The 18,942-nt window shown below is 36.2% G+C and overlaps 1 protein-coding gene across 2 annotated transcripts in view; it reads right to left on the reverse strand.

Annotated features, from left to right (window-relative positions):
• Positions 1-17,827, reverse strand: part of EYA3 (EYA transcriptional coactivator and phosphatase 3) — an 84,516-nt gene extending 66,689 nt beyond the window's left edge. For both annotated transcript variants that reach the window (XM_054571834.1, XM_054571833.1), the window contains exon 1: positions 17,723-17,827. The gene's annotated coding sequence lies outside the window, so the exon portion shown is untranslated. The remainder of the gene's footprint in view (positions 1-17,722) is intronic.
• Between the last annotated feature and the right edge of the window lie 1,115 nt (positions 17,828-18,942).

Consider the following 18,942-nt stretch of genomic DNA (forward strand, 5'->3'; position numbering starts at 1 on the left):
CAGCAATCCCACTCTGAAATATCAACCTAAATGAAATGTAAACTTATGCTCATCCCAAAACCTGTACATGAATGTGTACAGTGGTTTTTTCCATATATACACCAAAGATTAGAAACAACTCAGACGTCCCTCAAACTGGTGAATGGATAAACAACTGCTGTCCATCTATACAATGCATTACCTAGCCATTCATGGAACAACCTGGATGAATCTCCAATGCATTATGCTAAATGGAAAAAGCCAAGCTCTTTTTACTTTATCTCTTCTAGAAAAAGGAAAAGAAGAAGAAGAAGAAAAAGAAAAAGAAAAAGAGAAAAAGCCAGACTCAAAAGCTTACATACTATAAAATTCCATTTATATGACATTCTTTATATAAGAACCAAAAATGTATCAGTGGTTGCCAGGTGCTGGGGCCTGGGGAAGGGACTGGCTACAAAAAGGCATGAGGGAACTTTATTGGGGTGATGAACCTGTTCTGTATCTTGATTGTATTGATAGTTTACATGATTGTATGTGTTTGTAAAACTCAAAGAATTGTACACTTAAAAGGACGAATTTACTGTATGTAAATTATACCTCGAAAATTGTAATAGGATCTCTTTAGATTTTTTAGAAAATTAATCACATGAAGTTGGATAAAATTCTATGACTAATATAAGCAAGCAAAATTATAAACATAGATGGCTCAATAAACACTTTATTTATGAGTACAGAGATTTGAAATGTTGGCTAATAAAATTATAAACATAGTTGGATCAACAGTTTATTTATGAGTACAGAGATTTGAAATGTTAGCTATATTACTTGATATCATAACAGAAGAGTTTCCCATTAGTTAGATGACTTAAAGTCAAACTGTATAAATTCTTATTTTTTTTATTTTAAATGCTACTGCCTTCAAACAGACACTCTTTCCCTACCAAAATGGTAGTGGTAGAAAAATTCTACCCCTATGCTAAGGCACTAACGGTAGATCTATACAATATACAATTCAGAAGCAATGACACCTAAAATAGCTGACATTTATTGCAAGACAGAAAAACAGAAAGGATGGAAGGGAGAAAGAATGAAAGAACATGCAATGAATCAAGTAAACGATCTCTTTGCAAAACAAATACACATTTATCAAGCCAAAAGAATTATTCTACAGCAAAACACTTTGCAAATCCCATGATGCCATGAAAAGACTGATCTGACAAAAAAAAATAAAATAAAAAATAAGAGAGAGAGAGAGAGAGAGAGAGAAAAGAAGGAAAAAAATAGGAAAAATGCCAAAGAGAATTTTATAGTTTTAAAAGAGGGAAGTTGCATAAAAGCCCACATCAGCCCTGGCTGGTTTGGCTCAGTTGGTTGAAGTGTTGTTCCGTAAACCTAAGGACTGCAGGTTCGATTTCCAGTCAGGGTATATGCCTGGGTTGTGGGTTCTGTGCTCAGTCTGAGGGCACATGCAAAAGTCAACCGACTGAGGTCTCTCTCTCTCTCCCCACCACCCCACCATCTCTCTAAAAATCAATAAACATGTCCTTGGGTGAGGACAAAAAAGCCCACACCACTGACTCGAGTATCATTATGGTTGTTAACATTGAACAGCACTGTTTTCTTTAAAAAATACTTAAAGGGCTTATAGGCATAATACATTACCAAAAGAGTACAGAAACTTGTTAAGCCATCTTGTTTTATGAGATATGTTCTTAAGAAGATTGTGATCACATTTTTATAAAGTCAGCCATTCCAAATGCACTATAGGAGCTTACTATTTAATGAGGCCAATTACTACAAGGAAGAAATGGGATTCTGGATCAGAAGGGTTCAGCTCCATCAGCTATGAAATCTTGAGCAAGTCAGTTTCAGTTTCTCTTGCAAATACTCATTTTAATATTCAATCAATGAATACTTAGGAAAATTTTGAGTGTAGTACCATGCACAGTGCCTGACACATAGTATAGGTATCTCAAAAAAGTTAGTCCCCTTTGCATTCATAATCATCTTGCTAGGCACTGAGAATGGAAAAATAAATCAGGGCCATTTTCATAAGGCATTCACAGTTCAGTGGATTTCTTAGTTTGAGACCACAGCAAATCCATAAAACAGGAAAAAACAGTAAATCTGACTTCACCAAACTTAAAAACTTCAAAATTTTTCTATGGAAGTCAACTGATTTTTCACTAATGATCTTTCCTCAGTCCACATCTTATTTGCATTTTCTGTAGGATTTGATGATGCTGACTGAATGCCTCGCCTGTACTATATTCCTTTTGGGGTACCTGAAAATTGCCTTCTTCGCCCACAAGCGCTAGGTCCTTTAGTCTTCTATAAATACACACACACTCACACACACACACACACACACACACGTATATTTTTTTTCTCCTAAGTAATTCTACTTCTCTGATGAACTCTGACAGATAATCCAAACTGAACGAAGAGACAATCTATAGAAAAGACTGCAACAATTAGTGCATACTTCCTCGTGCTTTTTAACTAGTATCAAATAGCATCAATCTTTTAAAATTTTTGCCTAATGCAGTAAGTAAAACATTATCCCAAACTGCATGATTTCTATCATTGATTATAAATAAAAACAAGTGTTTTCAGTTTGACTTATTTCTGGTAAACTGCCTAATATTATCTTTTGCCCAGTTTCTATGAGGTCGTTTATCATTTTCTTAATATTTGGTATCAGCTCGTAAATCACGGAAATTAGCCTTTTCCCTTATCTTATGCATTTTCTCACCTCGCCTTTTTTTATGGCATATTTTGCCAAATGTAAGTTGTAATTTTCAGGAAACAAAATTTGTCAATCATTTACCTTTGCAGTTTCTAGGTTTTGTTTTTTTTTTTTTAAAGATTTTATTTATTTATTTATTTAGAGAGGGAAAGGGCGGAGAAAGAGGGAAAGAAACACTAATGTGTGAGAGATACATAGACTGACTGCCTCTTGCACATCCCCAACTGGGGGCCTAGCTTGCAACCCAGGCATGTGCCCTGACTGGGAATCGAACCGGTGACCCTTTGGTTTGCAGGCCGGCACTCAATCCACTGAGCCACACCAACCCGGAAGATGACTGTATTTTTGCCAGTGTTCTCTTTGCTCTTAGAAAAAGAAAATTTCAGAGGTTCTCACTCTGCCATCATTGGTGACATCCTCTGCATTTGACTTGAGAAACTTTCAACTCAATCTTTATACTTACTAATTTGCTATTCAGTCTACTTTTTATTTTTAAAATGTCAATATTTACATTTATTTCCTCTGATATTACTAATAATGCTCTTCTTTAAAATCTCCTTCAGTTTATACTATTCACTATTTCCTTTAGTGTTGCTTGATTTTGGTACCTCCTATAGTATTAATTTTTCTCAAATGACTAATTAATCTAGGTTATTAGTTCATATTTGTACTTGGAAGTTTCAATTAAAGTTTTTCCTCAGGGTAGATGAGAATCTTTGTTCAACTGTTCTTATGTGTAGATTCTAGTTACATACATCCACGTCTTACGCCTATGAAAGAGGGATGAAAGAAAAATGCAATTAGGCAGAATCTGCAGGTAACTTGCTATTTGAATATGAATCCCTATCTCTTCTGAACATCATATAAATTATTAGGGATATATCTGATGTCTTATGCCCGGACTTTGACTTCAGAGAGAGTAGCTGTCAGAGCTTTATATACTAGAAAGAAATAATGTAGTCGGAAGCTCATTTTACTTTTTGCTTCCTCTGCCTTTGTAATAGCAGTCTATAGTTGTTACTTCAGATTATTCTTGCTTCTTTCTAACCTCAAAATTCATTCATTTATAAAATATTTACTTAAGTGTCTACTCTATGTCAGACACAAGTTTAGGTATTGGGAATTTAGTGAAGAACAAAGTCCCCAGCCTCACAGAAACGTATTCTAACAGGAAGACAGATAAATACATAAGGCAATATTTCACAAGTAACAAGAACTATGAAAAATTAAACAAAATAAAGAATACAGAGTGACTACAGGGAAGCTATTTTAGATAACATGATATTTCTCTGAGGTGGTAACATTTCATCAAAGATCTGAATAATGAAAAGGAAGAGCTAAAAGAAGATGTGAAGGAGGGCTTTCAGAAGTAACAAGTATGAAGAAACTGAAAGGGTAATATTTAGGCATGTTTGAGAAATAGCAAAAAGGCCAAAGATAGCCAGTGAATGAGAGGTAGAAAATGAGGCCTGAGAAGCAGGCAAAGGGCCAGATCATCAGCCTTGTAACATACAATAGAGTTTAGGAAGGCAATGGGTGCCTTAAGCAAGAGAATTACATGATTTGATTTATATACATTTATATACACTAAATACTATGCAGAGAATAGACTATAAGGAAATATGCCCTCTCCAAGCAGATTGTTCAATGTGTTTGGAAAGCACTTCTCTGGACTTTATCCAGCGGACAAACACCAGATGATCAAAACTGAGAGCAAGGGCCAGGAAACTGATGAATGCTCCAGGCACCCTTCCATTCTCCATATTTGTTTACTTAAGAGTCTAGGATATTTCTGAAACTTCTACTTTCAGCTGTGATTTCTACTAATTTCTCCATTGATCCAATCTCACTGTTTCTTTCAGAAATTTACTAAAATCCTATCAGCTAATGGCAACTGCTTTTAATTTACTACCTTTTACAAAACATCTAACAACCCTACTAACATATTTACTTTAAGTCCTTTGTACTCAAGAGTCTGCTAAAGTAGACACAAATATCCAGCAGACCTACATTCAGCTGATCTCCCTTAAGGCTCTTTTTAAAGAGAAACTTTTAGCTCTCATAATTCAGGCCTCGGCACAAATCACACTTCTGTGGCCACAAAAATGCAACCAACTACATCTTCCCTGCTAGGCTTTCTGTAGGCAGGCAAAAGCCATCACCATGCTGGTCAATTCCTTCCATAAATAAACAGTCCAGCCAAGTGACTGTGGAAAAGTGGATAAATTCTTCCAGCTTCTTTACTTGGGAGGCATGACTGATAACATATCATGGTATTGTCAGCTGTAGGAATATTTATAGTAACTTTACACTTAACAGAACACTATCAAACTTACTGAGAAAGAATATTTAAAAATACACTTAGGCTGTACCAAATTCTTAATAGGAAAAATATTTTATCAGGAATAGATTCTCTAAGTAGAATTGTTTTAACAATTTCTAATATTACTTCTTGGAAAATCATCCTTTCAAATTGTGTATAAACAATCTTTAATAAAAATTAACGCAAACTTTTCCCCAGAAATTTTCATTAAAATAGGAAAATGTGTTCCACAGGAAAAATTCCAAAACTGCAGTAAAAGGTATTGAGAAGGAATGAGTTAATCTCAATTAGATGTGTCAAAGTGAGCTAAACAATAATCCAACAGTTCTACTACATTCCTTCCAACCCTCCATGGACGGACCTCTGTTTAGTTTTTAGTAACTTGTCAGTCACAAAGGATAAGAATTTCTCTAATGCGTGGAGATCCAGGCTCCACAGAACTCATGGACTCCAACTTTATCTTCATCTTCCTTTAATCTGTGAAGTTAACATCTCTTTACAAATCACAGTATTTTCTGTAGGTGCTATGGCCCAACATACAATATACTTCAACATAAATATTCTAGAAATATGTTGCTTCCAGTAATATAAAAAAAATTGTATCCTATTTCATCCATTTTTTAAAGTCAAAATTTTATATGTTTGTATATCAATTAGCTCTCCAGTAATCTGGATAAAATTTACTATATACTATATTAACAGAACCAAATCTTTTGAAATGTGTCTTAAGTTGTCAGAAGAACTGTAAAATCTAGGTTCAATTCTTTTGTTTTATTTCTCCAAACTTATTTACTCCTTCAAAAACCCAACAGCCTTAATTTCAGTGCTGTCATTTCAGCACAGAGAGTAAAGAATAGTGAAGTGAATTTTAACACTTGTTATTTTTTATTCAACATGTTTTTTTAACACTTGTTATTGGGTTAGCCAAAAGGTTTGTTTTTTTCCGTAAGATGGCTCTAGTGGCACTTAGCTGTCTTTAACTTCATTTGAAACAATTTTGTTTGATTGTATTGTGACAACTGTCACATCAGCATGAATTTTTTTTAAAACATCAAAATTGGTGAATTTTTGTGTGGCCATTTTAATATTGAGGATGGAATATGCAACGTTTTCAGCATGTTATGCTTTATTATTTCAAGAAAGATAAAAATGCAACCAAAACACACAAAAAAATTTTGTGCAGTGTTATGGAAAAGGTGTTATGACTGATCAAATGTGTCAAAAGTGGTTTGCAAAGTTTCATGCTGAAGATTTCTCACTGGATGATGCTCCATATTTAGGTAGACCAGTTGAAGTTGACAGCGATCAAATCAAGACATTAATTGAGAATAGTCAATGTTATACCACATAGGAGATAGCTGACATACTCAAAATACCCAAGTCAATAAAGTTATTGGTGAAAATGAAAAATGTGTCTTTTATTTTATGGAAAAAAAACACATGAACTTTTTGGCCAACCCAAATTTTCAACATAATTCATCTCTGTAAGAGGTAGGTTTGGCAAGCTTGGCGCATTAATTCTGGAGCTACACTACTTAGGTTTAAATGAGTAGTGTGAGAACTTAAACAAGTTATTTAACTCTCCTGGGCCCCAAGTGCTTCATATATAAAATGGGAATAATAATAATAATGTCTTTTTTATAAGTTTGTCATAAGCTTTAAATTGAGTTAATATCTATAAACCTTAGAATAGTGCCTGACACATAGTACACATGACATAACTAGTTGTTAAAGAAATACAAAATAGCCCTGGCTGAGAAGCTCAGTGGATGGAGTGCTGTCCTGTGAGTGCTGTCCAGGGCAGTCTGATTCCTGGTCAAGGCACATGCCTGGGTTGCGGGCCAGATCTCCAGGTGGTAGCATGCGAGAGGCAACTGATTAATGTATCTCTCGCACACTAGTATTTCTTTCTCTCTCTCCCTCCCTTCACCTCTCTCTAAAAGCAATAAAATCTTTAAAAAGAAATAAACAAATAAGTAACTTAGACATATGATAGACTCAGGAAAGAGATCTGGTCTTGAATAAAAATCAATTCATTAACTTTCTGGCTTCTGGTCAAGATGGAGGCATAGTAGATAATGATTCGCTGCCTTGCACAACCGAAAGAAGGATAACTGACAATTTAAAAATAAAAAACAACCAGAACAGTCAGAAAATTGAACTGTATGAAAGTCTGATACCCAAAGAGTTAACGAAGAAACACTCATCCAGACTGGTAGGTGGGGTGGAGACGGGCAGCCAGGCTGGAGCAGATGTGGAGCAAGGAAGTGGCTGACGGACTAGGCAGTCCCACACTCACATGCAGACAAGCCAGGAGAACAAATGGGGAGCTGGACAGACCACGCAATCCAGGGTTCCAGGGCAGGAAACTTAAGCCTTAAAACTCCTGGTTGTAAAAACCTGTGGGGGTTGTGGCAGCAGGAGAAACTTGCAGTCTCACAGAAGAGTCCATTAGAGGGGCCCACAGAATCCTAGAATATACACAAGCCCACCCACCAAGGAATAAGCACCAGGGCAGCACCTGAAAGGGCACAATCTGCTTGTGGGAAGCAGGGAAAGTGACTGAAAGTGGGGCGAGAGCCGAGCAAGTGGCACTGTTCCCTCTTTGACCCTTCCCCTAAATAGAGGAAAGTGGGTTGTCCCACCCTGGTGAACACCTAAGGCTCCCCCGCTTACAATGTAACAGATGCACCAAGAAAAATATGGCCCAAATGATAGAACAGCTCAAAACTCCAGAAAAAGAACTAAGTGACGAGGAGATTGCCAACCTATCTGATGCAGAGTTTAAAACACTGGTAATCAGGATGCCCACAGAAATGATTAAGTACGGCCACAAAAATAAAGGAAGAAGTGAAGGCTATACAAAGTGAAATAAAGAAACACAGACAAGGAAGCAATGGTGAAGGGAAGGAACCAGGACTCAAATCAATGATTTGGAACAAAAGGAAGAAATAAACATTCAACCAGAACAGAATGAATAAACAAGAATTCAAAAGGTGAGAAGAGGCTTAGGAATCTTTGGGACAACTTTAAATATTCCAACACCCAAATCATAGGGGTGCCAGGAGGAGGGGAGGAAAAGCAAGAACTTGAAAACTTATTTGAAAAAATAATGAAGGAGAACTTCCTCAATATGGCAAAGAAAATAGACATGCAAGTCCAGGAAGCTCAGAGAGTCCCAAACAAGTTGGATCCAAGGAGGAACACACCAAAACACATCATAATTAAATTACCCAAGATTAAAAATAAGGAGAGAATCTTAAAAGCAACAATAAAAAAGGAGACAGCTACCTACAAAAGAGTTCCCATAAGACTATCAGCTGATTTCTCAAAAGAAACCTTGTAGGCAAGAAGGGGCTGGAAAGAAGTACTCAACGTCACGAAAACCAAGGACCTACATCTAAGATTACTCTATGTAGCAAAGCTATTATTTAGAATTGGGAAGGCAGATAAAGTGCTTCTCAGATAAGGTCAAGTTAAAGGAGCTCATCATTACCAAGCCCTTACTATATGAAATGCTAAAGGGATTTACCTAAGAAAAAGAAGACTGAAATTATGAACAGTAAAATGACAACAAACTCACAACTATCAATAACTGAACCTAAAAAAACAAAAACAAAAACAAACTAAGCCAACAACTAGAACAGGATCAGAATCACAGAAGTGGAGAGGAAGTGGAGATCACGTGGAGGGATATCAGCTGGGAGGGGCAAGGGGAGTATTGGGGGGAGGGTGGGGCGGGGGGATGTACAGGGATTAAGAAGCATAATTGGTAGGTACAAAACAAGAGAGGGGGAGGTTAAGAATAGTACAGGAAATGGAGAAGCCAAAGAACTTATATGTACTACCCATGGACATGAACTAAGGCAGCCGGGGGGCAGGGGGAATGCTGGAGGGAGGTGGTTGCAGGGGGGGGGGGGATAAAGGGGAGAAAAAAATGGGACAACTGTAATAGCGTAATCAATAAAGTATACTTAAAAAAATCAAGTCATTAACTAGCTCCTATTAGTTTTTCGAGTGGCAAAATATTAAAATTACTATGGGTAAGGTCAAAATGACAAGAGAGTCCTATGAGAGATTAAGCCAGTTGGGCCTGTAGCCCTGATACCCTTTTTCACTTGGCTTTGATTCCAAATACTCTACACAAGAACTTTCTCTACAAGTCCTCAGAAAAAGCTACTTTCAAACTTCTGGACAATACGACATTGACTGTCAACCACATTCTGGCTGCAAACATGCAAAACTCTTCATGGTCACAAATACTTTCAGGAGATCCAACTGTGAATTGTGAACTACTAATAGCTAACATTGATGAATGTTTTTTATGGGTCAGGCACTGTTCTGAGTAGTTTACATATATTAGCTCATGTAATTCTCTCAGTAAGTCTGTAATATAGGTCCTATTTATTTTTATCACCATTTTACAGATGAGAAAACTAAAGCACAGAGAGTAACCTGTCCAAGGTTATACACCTAGTAAGTCACCAACCTGGAACTTATGCCCACGCAGCCTAGTTTCAAAGCCTAGGGTCTTAAACAACAGCAACGTGCATCAGTATGGAACATTCCGGAATGATTTTAAAAAGCTGACAAAGCTAAAAGTGTAAGCCATGCCATGCTACTGTCACCAACAGCCAGAATTCACAAGCTGAGTACTGAGAAGATACTAAGAAGGCAAGTTTTCTTTATCCCTTCTCATTCTCCTAGGCCTCCCAAGTAAATATGAGTTAATATAAGTGAAATGCTTTAAGTAGTGCCTGGCACATAGTAATTGCTCATTAAGTATTAAGAGGTAGTGGTAAAAATAGTCAGAGTATGCCTACTAACCCTGCCTCACTCTAATGGCTACCACGTATAGGAACTGTTGATATCTCTACCATCTTTTTCCCTTTGTCATTACAGGAAATCAGTTAATAAATGCAGTCAGTCCATTGTAACAAACCCAAATGACTCTTCAACCTATTCCTTTCACCTGACCATAACACAGTCCTCACTTCAATTCTTGACTTACAGAGACTGGACTGGGGCCAGAAGAAAGTAGAATAAAGCAGCTTTGTAACTTTTTGACTAGTTGCCAAAAGCAGAAGCAAAGTTTGTGAAAAGCAACTTAATCTACCAAAACTTTGACTGTTAGATGGAAACTAGCAAAGAATTCTAACGATAAGAAGCTCTGCATATGGCTGAGCATATTCAACCTCATGATTCTTTATTATTGCAGTTTTAAAAACGATGTGCCTAGACACAGTAAAGAACAGAGATGAAAGCAACAATGATCAGAGCAATAGGGTCTCTGCTTTCTCAATTGTTCTGCACAATTATTTAGGTTAAAAGCTCAAAAGAGTCAAGATACATTTCAGAGGAAGAAACTAGCAAACCCAAACATTTTCAATTTCAAAAAGACAATACTGGGAAAAAATCTAGCAGTCACTAGAATTTTTCAAACTGTAGGCACAACACATTAATAGGTTATATCAGCTTAGTGGAGACCAACAGTTTGTTTTGAATGAAATACAAGAAAACAAAATTAAATAGAAAAATATTACAATGTATCACTAGTAGTAAAATAAATATTATTTCATGAAACTTGTTTCAATTTTAAATATTAATATGTGCATATGTGTATAAATACTGGGTAACATGGAAAATACATCATAAAGAAGGTTGTGATAAAAAAAATTTGAAAGCCACTATACCAGAAGATAAAAAATTGGTCAGTCGAAAAGGAGGAAAATATTTACTTCAAACTACATATGAAAAAACATTCACAATTTTGGTGGTTCTCTATATTACAGTTCTTTAAATGCAAGACTCTAAAAAGAACAGCAAAAATGAAGGCATCTCAGTAAAAATCAAGTTTAACAGTTATCCAAATAAACAATTTCACAAAATGCGAGGTACTGAAACTAAATATATACCAACAAGAGATACACAGAAATGAGAAAAAGCTAAGATTTTCAGTTCACCTAGCTATCAAATGCCACATCAATGTGAGAGATGACCTACTCTCTTTGCAAAAGCTCTTGTTCTCACTCTCAAGAACCACTTATTCATCAGTATTTTCTAATCACTGCTTCCTAATTTATAGCAAAGACCTGGTGAAAGGAAACGTAGATTTGTAAAAATCAGTGATTACTAAAGGTTTTTTTAATATTACACTTATGTACTATTTTTTTAATCCTACAATATTCTTTAAATTCTGAAATACTTTAAGAAAAAATCATACAAACATTTAGGATTATGTGTCGGTAAAAATAGTGAGATGATCATCAATGTAATAGAAAAAAATTAACACCATCGTGCTAAATTAAAATTGCCTCTTATTTTGAAAAAAAAGGAGGAACAACAGGTGAATCTGACCTAAATCTTTTTCAACTACTATGGAAACTAAAGAATAAAGTTCAATTCCACCTAAGAGCTAATCATTCTAATTTATCCCCATAGTAACAGTGCTGATACTACCAACAACCAATTTTCCTAAATCCAGTAATTGTCACATTATTAAATTTTAGGTGAAAGAAAACTATAGAAATTTTAGGAGATAAGCTGATTATCAAATCCACATATAAAAAGAGTTGCTTTTGAAACAAAAAAAATGTTTAAATCAAAATAAAGTACATTCTGAATACCAACAAGTAAATCATCACAGCAAAGCTTAATTTTTCAACTCCATAAAACACTTTTCCCACCAAAGGAGGGAGGCATTAAGACAAAAACTACTATAGAAAAAAATTATTTAATTAATGTCTGAATGAATAAGGGAAGTTAATATAGAAGAATTAAAATAAGTAGTATTCCTTAACCAAGTGTCACTTCTTACTGGAAATAATTATAGTTTTTTTCTGTTAACCAGAATCCATAACTCTCAATTGTTTTAAAAATACTTAGAAAAATAACTTCTCACCACATCTGAGTTTCAGACTCTTTTATTAAGTTGCACTAATATAAAATCATCTCTTTTCCTTAGAAGTGCAACAATTTTTTAAAATTTGAGAATACAAGCATAAAAGAACATTAATATGATGAATAATATTCTAAATGACTGTTTTAATTTTTTAATTTAAAAAGGAATTGGTTTGTGAAAGTTCCCCATCTCTTTTCTAAAGGAAAGAAAAAAATACTAATTTAAATATATTACTCTAAACATGGTAGTCCTAAAGAGATGAATGTACTTAATTTTGCACAAATTTCAAAAGTTGGAAATGAGAATGGAAATAAGTCAGAATTTTCAGTTTTAGTTGTTTTTTTCCCTTTTATTTCGAAGTTGTTAAATTCATATTGGGAACATTAAGATGTCAGAGTTTAAAACTATTACATAAATTTATTTAATATTCTACAGCTAAAAGGAAAAAGAAAACTAAGGTCAAGGGTTAAGACATTTGAGTGACATAGAATATATTTTACTTATACAGCCTGTTCTCCAAATAACGCAAAAGTAATTAACTTCCATGAGATTTTTTTTTAAGAGTTAAGGATCTGGTCCTGCTTTGCTTTCTTAATATATGATTTTTGCCATCTAAGAAACATAAGTAGTAAAGGGCTTGTAATTTGCCCTAAGCCCATGTTAACACAAAGCCCAGGTAACCCCACCCTCCTTCTCCCATGTCCCAAGATTCCCAATCAGAAGCAGTATTCTTCTGTGTTTCAGAGAAATTGGATTTTTTTCTTAACTTAAAAAGGAAGAATCACTAAATTAGTAGAACTCGGTACAAAAAGGTCATGAACTCTGGAGACAGACTAATTCAAAATCCAGCTCTCCTGCTAACTAGCTTTGTTACTTTAGGCAAGTTATATAACTTTTGTCCCCTCGTTTTCTCATTTGTAAAATGAAGATAAGAACGGTACTTAATTTATAGGCTCGTAAGGATTAAAAAGTCAATATACATAAACAACTTAGAGCAGTTTCTGGCACATAGTAAGTGCTATGTAAAGTTGGCTTTTATTTTTACTGTTTACCATTACAGATTTTTACAGCTCAGTTGTGAAAAAGTTTCCTAAATGAAAATTATTTAATTGTACCTATAAAGAACATGATTTTATATTAAGCTGTGATGCAGAATAACACAAGAACCTTAAACTCAAATAATCATGAGAAATCATTGAGTATTCTGAAAATAGAAAATCATAAAATCTAGCTGAAAAATATCACATACCACTGTCACTCATAAGAAGCAACACTTTCTTAAAGTTAAACCTTTTTAAATTCTAATTATGTTGTCTCTTTTTTTGCTTCACCCTGGAGATGCAGGACTGGCATTTACACTTATATACTGAATTTGGCTTTATTTGTATTCATCTGAATTAAATGATTTACACTAATTTACACTGATGTCACCTACTTCATGTGAATAATCTATTTATGTATTATTATAATGGTACATAGTAGGTATCCAAAAGAAATACGCTGAAAGAAACATATTACAGAAATTATGCTACTTTCTAGGGTGAATAAAAAAAAATCTAAGCAGTACAAATATCACCCAAGCTAACAAGTTAAAGTGCATCCATCACAATCTGTAGTAACATCTTTGAGATATTAAGTACTGACTGGCTTGGGTTAATCTGTTGACTTACAGTAAATCAGCATTATTGACAGGTTTTCTTTTCTGATTTAAAATACTGCTACATATTTAAAAGGGCAACATAGTGAAGATCAATTTTATGAAGACTGTATTTCAAATATCTATTTTTTAGTATAAGTAACAGAGAAAATACCCTATTTCTATATTTAATAATTAGATACTCCAGGGCTTAGGTTTATGGGACTAAATAAAAATATCAACATGACGATGTGGCTGCTGTTCCATTGTTTCCTATGTTATGTTCTCTGCCAATAAAACATGTCAAAAAGTCCATTTACAGCGTAAGCCATATATTCTGTACAAGAATGTGCATTGTATTTTTAAGTTAATCAGCAGATAGAAGCCCACCTAATTGCCATTTTACTATAAATATAACAGTTCAATCTCTTGGTATAAACCAATTAAGTGAATATATGGGAAGAATAAACTATTCCTAATATTCTTAAATACATTTCAAAATATTTCTGTGTTGAACTAATTTGAATAATTCTTCCTCCATTTAAATCATACATAAATTAAAATATCCTGTTTTCACATGCAGAACACAAAAATCTTTCAGACAATCTACCAAATAAAGAAGTTCTATGAGCCTTTATCTGTAAGCAAAACAAATAGAATGGAGCCATGTAGTAGCTTAGACAGATCACAGAAACTCATACCACAAGGTACAAATGGTAAGCACATGGAGGAGGTATAATTTGTTTCTTAAACTTTTAAAACTGCATTTTCCTTTTAAAACAGATCCTAAACTCAAGGATAAAAATCAAAACACGTAAAACAAAATACAGAAGAAAGTAAAATGGCAAAAGATAACAATAAAAAATAAACCAAAACAAGAAAACTGGTAGGCATAAGATATGCAAAAATATATTTTAAACTGAACTCTCAGGGTTATAAACTAAGATTTTGCCAAACTAAAATAGAAATTTCTATAGAAAACCAACAGTAAGTCTTCTCCTGAACTTTAAAAACATACAGCTGGTCCTCAAATAACATCGTACTGTTCTAACACTGTTGAGATGCACAGGAACTTAACTCTTGTTTATATCAAGTAGTCTATGGTAAAATTGGTCTCATTATACGTTGTTTCACTTAAAGTCACAGAACCTACCAATGGCATTAAGTGAGGACTTATTGTACACACTAACATGTCTACAGTAATTTTTTTTGTTTTTGTTTGGCAGCTTTTGTAACAGGTGAAGGCTTTTCAGTAATTAGAAAGTTTAACAGCGTTTTGTATGAAGATCAGGAGTATGAACACAACTGTTCCAATGAGACTATAGGATGTTCATTTCGTGTAAGGGCTTTCACGCAGAATTTTATACCACAATAGGCAGAAGTGATTTTAGAAAACTCCCTAAGGCTTCCAACTTCTTCTGCACAAGTTTCTTTCCAGAGTCCTTCTTTGAAGGCAAAATGACTTCAGCTTTGAATTTAAAAATCTATCATAGATGTATTACCCTAAAACTTTAATTCCAATGACATAAATGTATTGAAATAAAGCACTAAATACTAGATTGTGCTCACCAGCCTACAGCTTTGATGGAACTAAAACCTACTTCTCTGTGTCCATATACAGGACTTCTTCATTTGTGTGCATGTGTGTGTGTGTGTATATATATTATGTGTATATATATGTATATAATTATATATATAAATTAATAAGATATATATATATGAATGAATTTGGATAAATCATCACCAATCCTTTAAGCCCTGATTTCCTTATTTGTAAAATGAAGCAGTAATTTTGAACTCCATGATTTCCTCCAGTTGTAAACTCAAAGAAATCTATCTAGGGTTAGGCTTAGAAATGCTCAAAAAATAAAAAAGTTCAGAAATGAAAAAGGTTGAGCCCTGACTGGTGTGGCTCAGTGGTTTGGTCATCATCCCGCAAACTGAAGGATTGCCAGTTCAACTCCAGGTCAGGGCACATGCCTGGGTTGCAGGCCAGGCCCCCAGCTGGGGGCATGGGAGAGGCAACCGATGGATTTTTCTCTTACACATCAATGTTTCTTGCCCTCTCTTTTTCCCTCCCTTCCCTTCTCCCTAATAAACAAAGAAACAAACAAACAATTTTTTTTTCTAAATAAAAAGGTTGAAAGAGGGTTTAGCATAAAACCAAATTCACATCTATCTATGGAGTGCCCATGCTAAAAGAAAAAAAAAATGTCCACGGACCTAGAGGTAAAGAGGCAGTCAAACAGAGTCAGAACATGTCCACTGGGGTTAGTTCTTAAAGATGGGAAATGCTGAGGCCACGTTGAACAGAAGCTCGAGTTTCCAGTGTAGATGCTGGGGAGAAGGTACTGGTCAGGAGCTTTTAAAGGGGCTTCCCTCAGCAGTTAGATAGGTCCTGAAAGCCAACAAGAAGGGTCCTTCTCTGTGGCTTCTAGGACTCATATGGCTAAGTTCCAAAGTCCTTTGCTAAAAATAGATGAAGGGACCAGCCCAATTTTGGAATAAGTCAAGGTCTATGCTATGTTCACATATGTATATGTATCATGTAATGAAGGAGACTTTTCTATACATCATTAAAGAAAAGCAGATGCTAAAAGCTCTATTTATTCTGTTTGCTGAAGTACTAAATTTTAGAGCACAACTTATATAATTATAGAAACTGATCACACAAAAGCATTTGCAATCAAATGCTAGACACACCATAAAAATCGGAAAAACAAAAATAAAAATTGTCCAACCCTGTATCTCAAAATATACCTCAGATCACAAAATTTGGGAAACAGGACACTACCCATTATTAAAACCAATTCCTTCATTTTAGAGATGACTAAAAGCCTCCAGAGAAATTTAATAAATTAAAGTTTAAAAATGAGAAAAACATGGTTTTAAGACTAAGGTGGAAAAAGTAAAAAAAATAAAAGAAGGATGTTCTAAGAAATAAAGTACTCTAATGTCTGGCTTATGAAGAAACCAGAAGAAAAGCAGAAAATTGTCAACACAATAAAAACGAAGAAACAACGTGTAAGAGGCAAAGATAAAGATATATATGCACCCTGAATTCAACGAAAGAAAATGTACTTTGAAATTACTATAGTGAACTCTATAGCAGAAAACGTTTCCATTCCCCCTACACTAAGGTTTTTGGCAATACACTTAAAAATTTGAGGGTTAATAATCTCTCAAGAAACTCTGTCCTCTGTCATAGCAACTGTCCGTAAGTTAAGCACAAGCAGAAAACAACTGATTATCCCACAACATCGCATTTTTGCCTTAGGGACGCACGTCTCCATTCTCATGAAAGAGAGAACACCAAAATGACAAGACTCCCTCATGAGCTGTCAATTAACAAGATCACTTAAGTCCAATCGCTTGGCCAAGTAGTTTACACGCGCCTGCCACCTGCCATCCTGTTCTAGAGAGAGCCCCCAAAACTGTGCTCCAGCGAACGCCTTTGTTGTTCCCTAACTACGGAAGCTACCAGAGTTCAGTCTAACCAAGCGCCTCTAGGCAAAACCTCCCCCTGGCCGGGTAAATCTGCCCAGACTGGGCGTTTAGCACAGCCCTCCGCGAGCTAAGAAAAGGCGGGAGAACCCCAGGCGAAGCACAGATGTCACCTACTAGTCCGGGGAGGGGTCAAAAGTGAGGAAAGTTCGAGGACAAGTATCTAGGACCCTGTTTCACTGCGGGGGATGACCACAATGAGGGGACGGGCCGTCCAGCTGGGTAAAAGAAATGCGAGATCCAGGGATCAGGGGTAGTGGAAGAGGTGCTAACGTGCGAGTAAGGGGAAAATCAAAAGGCAGTGGCGGACGGAAGCGCTGAGGCAACACACACACACACACACACACACACACACACACACACACGCAAGAAGCCGGGTCTTGTGTGAAGCGGGTGAGGTTGAGGAAAAACTGCGAAGCGAAAGGTGAGCGAAGCGAGAAAGGCTAAGTTGAGGTGAACTAGGCGAGGCCACCGTGAGGCAAAGGGCTGAAGTGAGGGAAGCACAGCAGGGACAAGGGACAGGCAAAGAGAACCCACACCCACAGGGACCAGGACATAACTCTTGACCCGTTTCCCAACAGGCGGTACTCGTCCGGCCTCACTCACACCCTGTCGGCAGCACAGACTCACCCGAAAGCTGCAGAGGCCCCACAGTCGGACATAGGGGCCGGTCCAGACCCACAGCAGAACCAAGCGGGTGGAGGAAACCGCGGCGTTAGCGTGACCCGGATGCGCATCCCTAGAAACCGGAAGTCACCGTCCAGGGTCACCTCACAATCCACACTTAGTTCCACCAGAAGCCTCTGGGCGCATGTGTCAGGACTTGCGGGGCGGGGGGCCCCGCCTATTTCTCCACTTCGGAGAGCCCCGCCCCTGGTTACGCCTCCCTCGGAGTCTGCTCTTATTTTTGTAGGTCTTTTCTGTTCGTGCTTCCCTAAAGCGAACAGAAGGAGAAATGCCGTTGTTGGATTTAGAAAAACTGTGGAAGAATGGGTGGGAAATTTTGGAAGACACTGGGGGGAAGGGAGCTAGTCCAAGGCGATGTTTTTAAGCCCTAATATTAGTTTATAACTAATATTGTATTGAGCTTACAGTTAACTTATGTTTCATGCACATTATTTTATGGAATTACTTTATCATAAACAAAAATTTTAAATTTTTCGTTAACTTTGAATTACTTTAAATTCCTCGTTAACTTTAAATGAGTTGAATTCAGGGTTTGGTGGAGGCCTGAAATTTATTCAATTTGGGGGCTCTCTTTAAGAAAATTCAAAATTCAAACATGTTTAAGTTGCTCTGGCTGGTGTGGCTCAGTGGATTGAGGACTGGCCTACGAACCAAAGGGTCGTCGATTCGATTCCTGGTCAGGGCACATGCCTGTGTTGTGGGCCAGGTCCCCACTAGGGGACACAGGAGAGGCAACCACACATTGATGTTTCTCTCCCTCTTTCTCCCGACCTTCTCCTCTGTCTAAAAATAAATAAATAAAATCTTTAATTTTTTTAAAATTTTCACTAACACCAAATACAGAAAAATCACCCACTACTAATTAACTGCTTGATATACTTCTAAAATACCTTTTTTTTCTTTTTTTTTTTTTGGTAAATTTTGTGGCTGTCGTCTTGGATCACCTCTTCCTCTGTCAATTTACCGATACCACTTATGTACTAAGATTTTTGACTCCTCTTTCTCACCCCACATTTATCAGCAAGATCACAGGACCTGACTTCAAAATCTGTCCAGAATCAGATCATTTACCACCTCAGTAAATGTGTAACTGTTTGCCTTTTCACACCCTTGATCTCCCACAATTGATTAACAGAGCAGCAGTGGGCTTCAGTTAAAATGGT

This window comes from Pteronotus mesoamericanus, unplaced genomic scaffold (genome assembly GCF_021234165.1).
Source record: "Pteronotus mesoamericanus isolate MK-2021 breed Mesoamerican mustached bat unplaced genomic scaffold, CSHL_Meso_final contig_221, whole genome shotgun sequence".
NCBI lineage: Eukaryota > Metazoa > Chordata > Mammalia > Chiroptera > Mormoopidae > Pteronotus > Pteronotus mesoamericanus.